The sequence below is a fragment of the Sciurus carolinensis genome, chromosome 3, assembly GCF_902686445.1.
Source record: "Sciurus carolinensis chromosome 3, mSciCar1.2, whole genome shotgun sequence".
NCBI classification, from domain to species: Eukaryota; Metazoa; Chordata; class Mammalia; order Rodentia; family Sciuridae; genus Sciurus; species Sciurus carolinensis.
In genome coordinates, this window is record NC_062215.1 from 8,946,761 (window position 1) to 8,961,022 (window position 14,262).

At 41.2% G+C, this 14,262-nt stretch overlaps 1 long non-coding RNA gene across 1 annotated transcript; it reads right to left on the reverse strand.

The window, feature by feature from the left end:
- Window positions 1-348: 348 nt before the first annotated feature.
- On the reverse strand, window positions 349-12,830 carry LOC124981053 (uncharacterized). The gene is made up of 3 exons (XR_007107910.1): window positions 12,713-12,830; window positions 7,939-8,134; window positions 349-2,353 (listed from the first exon to the last, which is right to left on the reverse strand). It is a non-coding gene; the product is annotated as an uncharacterized LOC124981053 (long non-coding RNA).
- Window positions 12,831-14,262: the final 1,432 nt, after the last annotated feature.

Consider the following 14,262-nt stretch of genomic DNA (forward strand, 5'->3'; position numbering starts at 1 on the left):
TTAATGAAATATTAGCATCTTTATCCATCACCTGTATTAGAAGCCACCACCTCCTCCTCCCCAGAGCCCCCACGATTTTTTTTTTTTAGAGAAAATGAAAACAACACCTTCCTTCTGAAAGTGAATGTATTCACCACTACTGGGTCGAAGACCCCATCAGACCCCCCTTTGCACTCTGTAGGAATATTCCTGTCATTCAAAACTCTGAGACAGCTGGCATTGCATGCCCAAGGGATGGCAAAGGACGGTTCCCCGGCCTGCCTCCCACCAAGTGGATGGCTGGCTTTTCAGTTTCTTCTTATGGACAAAAACAGTCTGTATCGCAGTAAAAAGAGGGAGGAAGGTAGGGGGAGCAGGCTGGAAAAAACGAGCAAAGGAAAAAAAAAAAAAGTTTTGGAGAGCCAGCCTGGCACCAAAAATATAATTTAGTGTGCAGGTATTTGATTTGATAGAAAACCTGCATTGATTTAAAAAAATAGGTTCTTGACAAGGTCGTAATTCATTGAGAGAGGCCAAGCCCGCAGCTTAAGTTTGACATCCCCCTCCAACCTAAACCATAACTGGTTTTAGGTGATCCCCTGTGAGGGTAGCATGTTGCAGCTGGCAAAAAAATAAACACTTCGGAGCCCTGTGCTAACAGAATTCTCTCTCTCTCCCTCTCTCTCTCTCTCTCACTCTCTCTCCTTTTTTTTTTTTTTTTTTTTTTTTTTTTTTTTGATTTATGCCACGAGCTAAGGAAAACAGTTACATATTTGTGAGTCCCAGTTTTGTTTGGCTTTTGCAAGCTCGCAGGATTGGTGTCCTGCTGAGGGAGGGAGACAGTGTGGAAGTTGGGACAGGGGAGAGCAGAGCAGGCAGCAGGGAAAGGCAGTGGGTGGCGAAGCCAGGGACGGCCCGCTGTGGAGGAAGAGGCTCCTGGCTGGAAGGGGTGATGGCCAGGCATCCTTCTGAGCAGGCGTGCAGGCTCCCTCCCGTTCTTCCGTGCCTCAGGGTCACCTCCATCTCAGCTGAACGGCACATTCCTTTAGCACTGGGCTCTTGTAAGTGCTGGACTGCCCTTTGATTCCCACGGGGCGTCCTTCTATTCCAAGAGTTTGCTGGATTGGTCCTTTCCCTCTTTTTTCTTTCCTGCTCAGCAGAGTCATCTCAGGTTTGGCAAATGCAAATGGGAACCAGTGAGGGATTATTTTCCTTCCTGGTTGTCTTGGTGGCATAAACTCTGCCAAGGAAAGACAACGCCAATCGGTGTCCCTTTCTGGCAGATGGGCAGCCGGGCTTGGTTCTCACTTGACACAGGATGATCTTGCAGGGAGTTTGGAGCCTCCATGAGGGTAACTAGCTCCAAGTCCCAGACTCAGCAGGGGTGAATCTGATGGACTTTACCCTCCACCACAAGCACACGCCTGTCCCCGTGTACAGACTGATGAGATAATTACTAAATGGAAAGAGATGACAGCTGGGACAGAAATGGGGAACTGGTGAAGTCTAAAAAGACTGGAATTCAATCAATAGTCCTCGACCAGTTTTGCTTTCTTAGTTTCGACCAACATCAGAACCATGCATAAGAACAACAAGAGGAAGCTGAGCGACGGAAATACGAGATGGCTATGCACTGTATTCAGTTGGCCTACAAATTTTCATCATTTAAAATTGAAACTTACTTTCCCAAAGAAACAATCACAGAAAAATAAAGGCACATTGCTACTTTAATCCAAATTTCTATGAGAACACGACACCCGAATGACCTCTCCTAAGGCCAAGCAATGTGCTACTAACTCTCAACAACAGCAATGGCCTCGCTTCTCCCAAATTAAAACTGGAAGGTCAAAGCGGGAAGATGTTGACAGCTCAGAGAGATGGTTCAGTGGGCCCAGCCAGGGAGGAGGGTACTTTCTTAGTCATTCTCATCTTTAGAGGATCCAAATCCCAATTTGCAGATGGAGAAACTAAGAGTTGACTACTTGTCTTTGCTTCTTGCAGAGCCACAAGAGTGGTAGTTATTAGCCTTAGTGAATCCCATCTTAACCCCAATGTTTCTTGAAAAAACATAAATAAGATTTTTTCCCCAGGAACAGGCAGCCCAACTTTTGAGAGTCGACTACAGCCATGGTTTACCACCCGTGGACTTGCCAGAACCTCTAAATGACTTACATGATGACATCATCCTCCTTTGTGTATGGACTTGTCACATTACATAAATAGACCCTCTTCGGCCCACTTCTTTAATCTTTTCTATCCACGGCATATATCACTGAAAGGCTGACTTCAGAGGAGACAAATTATTCCATAATAATGCACAGAATCATTGGAATCACTTTTGGTCTCCATGACGATATGAAAATATAAATGTCTGCTGCATTAAAAAAAAAAAAAAAAGAAAAGAAAACTGTGTCACGGTGGTATAAAAAAATTAAAAGAAACTAATTCAATACTGAAACCAGAGGTGTGTGTTTTTTTTTTTACCACTTTGTTACCATAAGTCCATGATGCAACCGTACTGCCTTTTAAAATACACACACAGACCAAGAAGTGGATATTTTTTCCACCCTATTTGTCTCCTTTTCAGACACAACCACTGATTCACCAGTCTCCGGACAGGCAACAGCAACAGCAGCAGCAGCCGGGGTGCCTGTGAACTTGAGTATCATAAAATTCGAGTGTAACAGTGTGTTGAATGTTTGCTTTGGCTTTGCTGCCCTCTCAAATCCCCCTTTCAACTAATATTTTAAAATGTGGAAAGACATTAAAATGGAGATAAATTCAAGGCTCTTTCCGAAACCCAGCGCCTCTTGTGCTGAGAATTCGGCGTTCTGTCTTCTCCTTTCCCTTCAAATTCCCTTCATTTTGATAATTATCCTGGTGAGGCAGTTCAAGACGCTGCCTGCCTTTTGGCAACTGGCGATTCTACTCTGAAGCAGAGGATAAAATAGGGGTCAGATTTCCTTTTATAACTCTTCCTGTTTCATTACTGACGTTCATAATGGGTCCTATGGAAAAAATATGGAATCAACTGAGGTTTATCATTGATATTTCCTAGAGTATAACAGAATTCAAATCTTAGGTTCTGCTATCAAGCAATGATGCACATGGAAATGTGCATTTTTATTCTTTTAAGTGATGCTTTAATATGCCAGCTAATGTTCTCATCAGTAGAGAATAAAAGAAAGTGATTGCTTTCATAGAGTTTATATTCTAATGGTAGAGATGGGCCAATAAAAAACACATAAATATATAACCTTTCAGTTAGAAACTCTATAAAGAAGAATAAGCCAAGGAAGGGATTCTAGGGTGAGGGCTACTATCTTAGGTAGTATTAGTATGGCCAGGGAAGTTTTTCTGAGAGGAGACAACACAGTAGATACCTCAGCGATGTGATAGACATCAAGCCCAGTGGCTGTCAAGAGTGGATTCTTCCAAGCAAAGGGAACAGAGAGTCCCAAAGGCCACTAAGTTATATGCTTTGGCATGTTTGTGGAAAATCCAAGGACCTTAGGGACAGGAGTAGAGACTAATCTGGGAATGTTGGAGGAGATAAAAATCAAAGAGGAAGAGACATAAACATTAGCCCAGCCCTTGTGAAGAACTTGGGACCACACCATGAGTGGGATGGGAAGAAGCCGTCTGAGGGGTTAGAGCAATGGGCAGTAAAACATCAATTACACAAATTTAAATCTGAACAGAGAATTGACTGGATGGGTGGAAGAAAGATAGTAATGGAATCTTAGTATCAGTTTGGGAGAGGGAGGATCATGGTGGGATCTCAGGATCAGTGGAAGAATTGGTGAGAAGTGATCTTGTTTGGGATGTCAGCCAATGAATACTTTCAGTTGATTCAAGATGGTCTTACATTTTTCTGGAACTGTCCTACACTCGAGAGCACTCGTGAGTCCCTGCCAGAGTGGGGACCTTACCAGGAGACACTGGAATGATGTCGGGGATCAGTGAGTGCCAGGTTTGAAAGTCTGCCTCGCCTCCTACCCAGTGGGTTTACACTAACACAAAATGGTAATGGAAAACATGAATAAGTCATCCTTGTTTTTCTTATTGTTCTTCAAACTAGAAATAGAAACACAAATAGACAAAAATAAGTCCACTTTTATTTTTTCCGATATATAGTCTTAGTGGACTGCTAGAATCTTCTGCTACTTGAAGTTGTGCATCAATGTTGTAGGTGAAGCAACTAAAGCATCAGAGAAAGGGAGATTTATTAGTATTAGAAAAATAAATTAGTAGAGAATGAGTAGCCCACATCTTGAAGTTATGTGGGTCTCTAATAAGAAAATGGTGAAGTCCCATGAAAACCAAGAGAAAGGCAAAGAAAGATGAAAAGTTTAGGGAAAATCAAAGATGTAGAAGCCCTTAAGAGAGATAGATGCTCTAAAAGGCCTGTTGTGTTTTAATAAGTGTGTAGGAAATGGAACCTCTTGTTACTTCTGAAGCCCTTTTATTTGCCATTCAACATATTTTTGCTATGCTTGGAGAGATCACAATGCATTTAAAGCAAATTTCAGCACTTTGGATATTGAGTATGAGTTTAATTTTGCTTTTTCTGGACCCAATAGGAAGGCAAATCTGTACCTAAGCCCCCCAGTTTCATTATAGTTACATGGTTTTTTGAGAAAGTACTGTTTTTTTTCCTTTCCTTGTGCCCTTTGTAAACTTGAAGCAGCTGATGCTGCTTGTTTACTGTCTGCATAATTTTTTGGTAAAGAAATTGCATTAAAGGATGAAACATGATGATTTGGGGCAAGCTTCTAATTTCCCACTTGGTTGTCTAACTGTTTTTGATGATTCATCCATCTATGAATTTAACAGACATGCAATGGCTATTCAGAGGTGAGAAAACATGTAATTTTTAGCCTAATGGCATTTGCAGTCGGGTTGGGGTTGGGAGCACCATTCTGACTTGAGCACACGCACAATTGCCTGCTGTGAGGAGAGCTGTGAGGAAGCGTGAGCAGGCACAGGGAGGAAGAGGAGGGAAGAACATCCTGCAGTCCCCTGACCTGTGGTTCCAATATCTGTTGTTTCAATTACCTGAAGTCAACTACAGTTTTAAAAAATGAAGTGGAACATTGCAGGAATAAATAATGGAAAAGTTTTAAATTGTGCCCGAATCTAAGGAGCATGATAAAATCTCACACCGTCCTGTTCATCCTGCTGAGGATGCCAATCATCCTCTGTCCAGTGTATCCATGCTCTATATGCTACACACCTGGTAGTCATTTGGTAACTGTCTCAGTTATCAGATTCACCATTGCAGTACGAGGGCTCAAGAAACGCATCTTTTACTTAATAATGACTCTCATGCATGAGAAGAGTGATAATGGCAATTCAGATATGCCCAAGAGGAGCCATGAAGTATCACCTTTTAATGAAAAGGTGAAAGTCCTTGATTTGATAAAGAAAAACACTACGCCACATTTGCTAAAATCAACAGTAAGAACAAATCTTCTATTTGTGAAATTGTGAAGAATAAAACAAATATTGATGCTATTTTTGCTGTCACACCTCAAAGTACAAAAGTTATGGCCAGAGTATGTGATTTATTCTTAGTTTAGATGAAAAAGGGAGTTAAATTATAGAGTTCACTGCCATCCATGGTTTCAGGCATTCACTGGGGGTCTTGAAACACATCCCTTTAGATAAGGGAGTATTACTACACATAGATGGACTAGGCAGTGCCCTTCCAGGGAGTTGACATTTAAGTTCAGAATTGAAAGATACAACTTCTTCATGACTCAGTGCATAGCGTATACTTATTTCCCCACCTAAAACAAATACACAATATGCCTTGAGTCCTGAAGACCATGTGGCATGCTTGGGAAGCCAGAAAGAGACTGATAAGGTTTGGGCAGAGCGAGTGATGGGAAGTTGCTCTTTCATTGCAAGGAGTGTGGAAATCAGAGGGTAGATTAGGTCAAGTGCCATACATTGGACAATAAGTATCACTTGGGGGACACTTTCCAGAGGGAAGGCAAATGTCAAGACACAGAGGCACAGATTGGAACTTCCTAGGGGTATTAGAAAGTATGGTCACATAAAGGACCTTGGGTTTTATTTGGGCTGTAATGGGAATTTGATACTGGATTTTCTATTGTGTTCAAAGGTTATGCATAAATTCATAACTTTATTTACCCCAATACTATATATCTATCTATGTCTATACCTATACATTTATCTATATCTATGTCTACAGGTAGATATAGATATATATGTATGTATATAAGTATGTAGATATAGATATGTATGTAGATGTAGATATAGATACATTTATAACTATATTTACATATTGATGTAGATATATATATATATGTGTGTGTGTGTGTGTGTGTATAGAGATATAGATAGAGACAGTCAAATGTACACAGCAACACTGTTCATAAAACCCCAGGTTTAAAACTACTGGAATTCTTTCAACAGGTAAAATGGACATGAACTTCCTACTGAGTTTACACAATGGAGCATACAGCACAGCAATGAGAATGAGTAAAATATAATTCCTAGAAAAAACATGGATACCTCTCAAAATGGTAACATTTAAGCCAAAAACCAGATTTCAAGAAAATACCTTAAGGTATGACACAGAAGTCTTCTGTCATGTTTCAGGTCAGAAAAAAATGTGGCTATTTTGAGGAAATGCATCACTAAGGTCTTGTTAGCATTTTAATTTTCGATCTGGATGTGAGTGCTGTATTTTTCCCTATTTCTGATAACTCCTTTCTGAGATGTATACTAGATATACAAGAAACATTCTCTGCTACGTCAAAGATTCTTGGCCAGGGCACTATGGACCGCTGTGCTGGGGAATTCTGCGGTATTGTCAGGAGGGAAGGTTGGTGCATTTTTATGTTTAGTAGCATCCCTGATCTCCACTCACTAGAGTAGCGGCCCGCCCCCTAGTCCAGCCCATGGACCCTGCCTCCCTAAGATGTGCCCAGGAAGTGAACATGCCCCATCTGAGAACCACGCCATTATGGTGACAGTGATTTCTGACATTTGAGCAATCTGAGTGATTGCTATGTTCCAGTTTCCCTTCTAAAGTCTGCACTTTTCAGCACATTTACTCTACCAACATCCTTAAAAAAAAAAAAAAAAAAAAAAGATGCTTCATTTTCTTTGTTTTCCAGACAAGGAAACCAGAGTTCAAATATTTTAAGCCTATTTCCCAAGACTACGTAACTAGCTGGCAGGTGTCAGAACTAGGAGTCACACCCAGACAGCCAGCTCCTCAGTGCCTTCTCTTGGCCACCATGATGCCTGCCTCACTCCTCTTGACCCAACACATGATTGGTGCAACATAGGTTAGGCTTGGGTTAAGGGTAATGCCAGGATCTCATGTTTTCCACAGTGAGGTGTCTTCAAACCTTTCCATTCTTTAAAGTTACACAAAGTTAGGATTCATATTTTTAAAAAGTACTATGAGAATCGAGCTTAATAACCAAGTAATAGTATGACTCACGGGTTACACCTTAATAAAACTTCAAGAGCTCACAGAGACCAATGTGATTATGGGACAAATTATTCCATTATTTAAACAGAGGGGAAATATACTTATATTTTACAATTGCCTGGAGTTATATATAAAACTAGCTTCTTGCCCTTTAATTACAGACAAAGGGAGAACCACTAGGAGAGGCTCATGCATGAAGTACCACCCACACCTGCAAAGGCATTTCTGCAGGCTCCAGAATTAGCAGAGAGCTCTCCGGGTGAAGCCCACTCCTCCTTCTCTGATGTATGCTTCTTCGAGAAGTATTCTTCTCTGTTGCTAGCTAAATATAATCCCAAGTGCAAGAGAAGGAAATATGGAAAAGTCTGTGTTATGCAAGCATTCTAAGTAGGATGACCATGACCATGAACTGGCATTGCTGAATTCCATTCTAAGATCAGTTGCAAACTCAGTGGGGAAGCAAGCTGGTTAGATATTTCACTTACTATGTCTCAGTTGTTCACCTGCGTGCCCCTGAGAAAAGCAGGCTACCACAATGGCTACTCGACATTACTCTCCCTGTGTGCTGGTCTTCTCTATGCAGATAAGTTGTGGATGAATAATTGGCAAAGTCAGTTGTTGAGAATTGAAATGCATACTCAAATGAAATGCTTCTATAAAGGCAGACCAACCACCTACAACCTAGAAGGGAGGGAAGAAGGAAGGAAGACATATCATGAGTTATTGGCATTATTTGCTCTAGAAAATGTGTCTGTGTATCTCCATCCTCACTGAGATTAGCTCCTGTGAATTCAAATTCTTGACAACTTTAAATATGAAAAATGATCACATCAAAACTTTTTTGTTTTTGCAGTTTTTACTGTTGGTAGCTTTTTTTAAAAATTTCTTTTCTAGCTTAAGAAATTGAAATTAATTCTTGGGGAGATATTCATGTTTTTGAGATGACACTTTAAAGATACCTTTGAATAGGCCACAAAAAATTCATGATTTTAATAATCTTAGGGTGAGACTGAAATCAATATGGAGTTAAGCTCCTGTCCTAATGATATAATATTAGTTTTCCTTGGAGATGTACTTAAATCCCTGCCAAATGTTTCATTTCAGGAATTTGGATTTCTCTCCATGGAACTCAGGGAATGGTAATTAGTCTTTTAGAAGAAGAGACAAACTCGAGGACACACCCTCTCTGAAGTGAGAACATTGAGGTGGACCAGAAGGTTGAGGAAGAAGCTGTCAAAGTGGGATGCTCTCAGAAGATCTTCAATATCACTTGGGAACTTGTTGGAACTGAAGAGTCTCAGGCCTCACCCAGAATTTTCAGAAGATGTCCAAGGATGTGGGTGCCCAGCAAAGTTTGGGAGGAAGTTAGGACAAAGCATTCTGCATGGTAGAGATCAGCCTACGGAGTTCAGCAAGTCAAACCTAGCATTCATTTTTAAGATTTTTGGTTTTATCTTGTTTGTACATTTTCTGAACTTTGTTATTTTTCCGGTCTTCAACTTTCTGAGAAATTCGGGTGGACCTTGTCCCATGCTTGGACAAGCATGTTCTTCCTGAACAATGTTGGTTCTCACCCACCCAATTGCATGTCCTAACAATTCCTGCTTCATCTTTGTTTATGTCTCTCCCATGCAACCAGCACACTCTGGGTGAAGTTGCACCCACCCTTGCTGAGTCCAGACCAATCTGGCGAGATAAGTCCTTGGCCATCATAATTGGTTCAAGGTTGGCTATGTGACTTAAACCAAGTAGTTAGAGCAATTCCCGGTGCTGTTCATTGGAATACTTGGTCACACTGTCTTGTATCTTTAACAATACTGAGGAAAATATGTCTCTATTGCCATTGGAAGACTTCATTGTCCATGGGTCATGGAGGTGGGAAGGGTGGGGAGTCAGACTTAGGGTGAAGCTCATATCCTGAAGGTACTCAGGAGAAAGTACTCACTTGACACTTTCTAACCACTGGTTCTTCCATGTTGTGGCCATCCCAATACATGGACTTATTGTTGAAGATGCCAATAAATGACTTTATTGTATTAGCCAGTTTGAAATGAATTTCTGTGACCTGCAACTTGAGGAGTCTTAAGAGAGTCAGTTTTACAGAAGGAGTAGCATTGGCATGATTGAATCTATGCTTGAATACTAAGAGGCATCCTACAGAGTACAAGCTACCTGCCAGACCTCTGGAGGCTGGCTTCCTCCAAAAAGCCAGCTGATTGTGTCCTGCAATGCTTATGCATGTCTTAGGGAGATTACCAAGAATATTGGAGAGGGCAACTTGGTAAAAGATAGCTCTTGTGTTTGAACAAAAGAAAATCTAGATTTTTTTTTCTTTATAATCAGTAGAAGAATGTGTGATGTTTAAAATTTGGGTATAACTGGAAAAGTTAGGTCCTTGGTGTACTACTTTGAATACAGTATGGGGGCTGCATAAGGGAATAAATCAGACTGAAATTCACCTCATCTCCTAAATCCCCGTGTCCCAATGCAGCCTCAACAACTTTAGAGAAAATTGCTAATGAGATTAACTGCAGTCTCTGCCCCTGCACGTGCTCCCAGGGTGCAAGGACTACTCACCACCTCTTTCCTAGTTACCCTTCCTGGGCTTCTTTTCTCCCCTAGCATTTTCAACTGAACTACGGGAATTGCCTGATGGAAGGTCCAGATCCTCTTCCTGGAAGTCTCAGAGCCCCTGAGTTTTATTTTGTTACTTTTGCTTTTTTTTTTTTTTCCCCAAAAAAGTACCTACCATCTGCAGTTAAAACTGGACCTGGGTATACCAAGAGATGTCCCAGGACACATGCATTTCTCCAGGGCCCTACTTTGTAACAAAGATTTCACTTTCTCATGAAATAAACTTTTGTGACTGCTGATTTACTGCCATGAAGATTCTGAAAGTATTTGCATCAAATCTAGCCTTCATGTGGGGTATTCCTACTGGGCTTTCTGTTCCTCGAGTCCTCTATACTGATAACTCAGGACCCGTACATCATTGAGCCTCAAGTTGCAAGAACAGGACATACAAATTCTCCGCACGTGCAAACGGGGCCAACCCTACCTCTGTCCTTGATTTCCAAACTCACATATTCTATTTTGTTGGATGATAACATCACACGTGAGCCATTGGTTTAAAATTCACACTTAAGAGTTTGAAGGATGGCACCCTAGCTTCACAAGGTATGGTTCCCAAGCTGGTGCTACCCTTAAACTCTAAGAGACTGTGCTCTTCCAAACCACTAGCTTCTGGAGGGGGTGGTATGTGGTACGACCATTGGATCTGATGATTGTGTCTCTGTGGCCACACATTATTTTCTGGGAATCAGCTCTTGTTGTCTGGCCTGTTGTCATGTAGGAGTTCATGTTGGTAGAACAGACATACCATGAAGTCTGGAAGAGAAGCGATGATGGAGTTGCCACATATAAAAAGTGCAAAATCATTCCCAAAATAGGTCAAGATAAAATAGCTATGATGTCATCAAATAGCTGACTGATAAACAGCAGGAAGTGGCTTCTAGTTGGGAGGGTAGGCCCTCCCCTTGGTCTCTGTTGGGAGAAGGTCAGACATCTGCTAGTAGCAGTGGCTAGATTAGCCTGGAGAAGCAGCCCTTGCCGTGGAGCCTGTGAATAGTCTCCATCTTCCGCCATATTTACTGCTGCAGGAGACCATTGTTTGAGTACTGGGGTGTTTAAGAGTGGAGGCTGGCTGACATCTACTGGCTGTGCCACTCTCTCAATTTGGTTGTCTTTTCTGTGTCACTGTTCTCTGTTCAATATTCATATAAAATATAACAATTCTTGCTCTTCATCTTTATTCCCATTGATTGAGACATCAGCACGCCTCTTTCCCAGCATTCCTGTCTCCAATCTTCAAGTATCTCCAGGTACCTCTTCAGTGATCTAAACTAGTTACACCTGCCCATGAGACTATGTGGATTCTTGTGTCATACTGTTTCAAATTTACACAAAGTGCAAGGTCAAGCATATTGGTCCAAATTGCCTACTAAGAGGAGTTTCTCCTTCTTGCTGTCCTTCAGGACCACAGAATACTTCACCAACTCTCCTCTTGTTCCTGTCTACCAACTTTCATTTGCAGGGATTTTTGGTCTTGTGAGCTTGTTGAGACTGATTATGAGCTCACTGGTAGATCTTAATCTGCATGGTTTCTCAATATCTGAGTTAGGTATGTTTCCTGCAGAGATGACTTGCTGTTGCTGCCATGCCAAGTCTCTGCTGGACTGTGAAGCCCTATCTCACCCCCAGTGTCCAGGGTCAGCTTCCTCGCCTCTGCAGCTGGCTCAAGTCCAGTGTTCCAATGCCAGAACCATGCTTAGCTTTGGTCCTCAGGGTTACTCCCTGTCACCTTCTATTCCAGATCCTGCCTCCACTTTTTATGGATCAATGTTTCCAAGACTGAGTTTAATCTAAAGCCTAGTTTTTTTATCAGTCAGAAGACACCTCAAAGAAGCAGGACACTTAAATTTCTGGAACATCATTTTGATTGTCATTGAAATGAGGGATATTTATTAATGAATAGAAATCACAGGAGGCTTAGGACTGGAAGCAGCCACTGATTAGTCTGCTATAATATAATAATAGCTCATATTACATGTTTTGCATACACTTTCTCACTGGATCTTCTTAAGACACTTACAAGGTAGCTACTATTAATGCTACTGATCCCAGATGAAAAGGTAGAGACACAGAGAGGTTATGTTAGCTGATCAAACACTGCACTCTAGCAAATGGGAGACCTGTGTGTCACACCCAACCATTATGATTTCAGAGTTGAGAGCAAGCCCTTGTGCTACACCACCAGCCTGCACCAGCTAAGAAGTGAAAGAAGGTATGGGATAAAGCAACAAAACCAGAGGTGTCTTAATGGAAGGTGATATTATTACATACTGCACTTAGAGTAACCTGATACTAAACTGCCATAGAAATTCTCTCTAGTGATTCATCCCTTTTTCCTACCAATGGGTCGGATACCCTACATCAACGCTTGAATTCCTAAGGCATTTTCCAACAACATTTAGTATGGTTTAATGCACTAAAATCATAAGTGTACTTAAAAGCCACAGTTTCTATCTCCTGTATTCTTACAGCAACCTATTTTAAAAAACAGCACGAACTTTCCTTAAAATCTTCATTTCGAATAAAAACAAAGAACTGCAATGGAAAGAAACAAGAAAAAGCATGTGGTGAATTAAAAAAAAAAAAAAAAAAAAAAAAAAAAAAAACATGGACTTTGCAAGAAATTACCTGAAATGAAATGTGGAAGTGCAGCAGCCACGGCAATGAGAATATTAGAGTAGTGGGTCCAAAATGATCAGAGATATCGCTTGCAGCCCAGAGACAAACACCTCTAGCTCTGTTGCCCCGTTCCGAAATAACCAAGAAAGCAGGGCTGGGAAATACTCTAATCTCTCCTCACTACGTGGGTATATCAGTTTTAATTGTCGCCCTGTGCCAAAAAGTGTTTTTGGCAATGTTGCACACTCAGTGTATGCCAAGAAACCGGTGCTGGGGGATAACAATAAAAGGAGGGAGTTTAGAATATGAAGCTCGATATAAAAGGGAAGTTAATAAGAAATAAAATACATTTAGTGTACTTGGCTGAAGGAGCAGAGTGTCAAAGTACAGGAAATCTTCTGAAGTGATTTTATAATGTCTGTGAACAGAAATAAAATTGCTCACGAAGTGTCTCCTAACGCACAGCCGTTCCCCTCCGGCTGCAGAGGACACAGGCATCTTTTGCATTGCATTGCAAAGGGGACACCTTTCCTGATGCTTTTTGTTCCTTGTCTGGCAATTGTGTTCTACGCAGTTTTATAGAAACCCTGGACAGCTGGGGGCCAGGTGGGTGGGAGGGCTCAAACTATCGTCAGACTACCGTGACTTAACAAGAGGAAGAAAGCAACACCTCTGCAAAAGTAGCCAGAGCTCAGCACATGCTAGTCGTAGGTTTAAAAAAAAGGTGATGCTAGAAAAAATGTGTTCCAGAAATCAGTCATTTAACGTGGCGCTGCTGCCTTCATTAAGCTTCACTTAGATGAAGTTGAAAAACTACCATTGTCCCAGTGAATGGAAAAAAAAAAAATGTAAGTGCAAATTCACAGCAAGCATCATTTTTAAGCCTTCCCTTGAAAGCGTGTGAACTTGGGAGAACCCCAAAAGACACAGACCTAGGAAATGAAAGCAAGGCCATCCCAGAAATCCAGAGCTGCACCCACATCTCCACCCGCATAGGACACATGCGCTCACATCCGTCCTTTTCCACACTCACACCAGGAGATGGAATAAACTAGGTATGCCTGGAGAAATATGGGACCTACTTACCTTCCTGTTTTAGCCTTGGAAGGTACGATATAAAAAACTCTGAGAAAGAATTTGAGATTTTATTTGTGGGCCTTTAAGCAAAAGTCTAAAAAAAAAAAAAATTACGTGTAGAGAATTGGCCAAAAAGGTACAGTATTTTTTTTTTTTTTTGTCATTTTCTTCAAGAAACCATAACAAACATGACTGAACAGAGAACTGACTTCAAAGTCAAGCTCTATGGTAGGAAGTGCTTTCGAACAAAAATCATAAACTTTTGTCAATGAAACCTTTGTGAGAAATGACGAGTGCTTCTCTCCCACCTCTTGTCAAAGTCATTAAAACTAAAGTAGGTTTCTCTACCACACAAAAGAAGAGTACCATGAGAAGAATCGTGTCCTAACAGACCTTCCCATTGCCCCGAGCATTGTCCTGGCACCGAGCTGAGAAGGGATTTTGCAATATATCACAAATGAAGAAACACGGGCATGGACTTT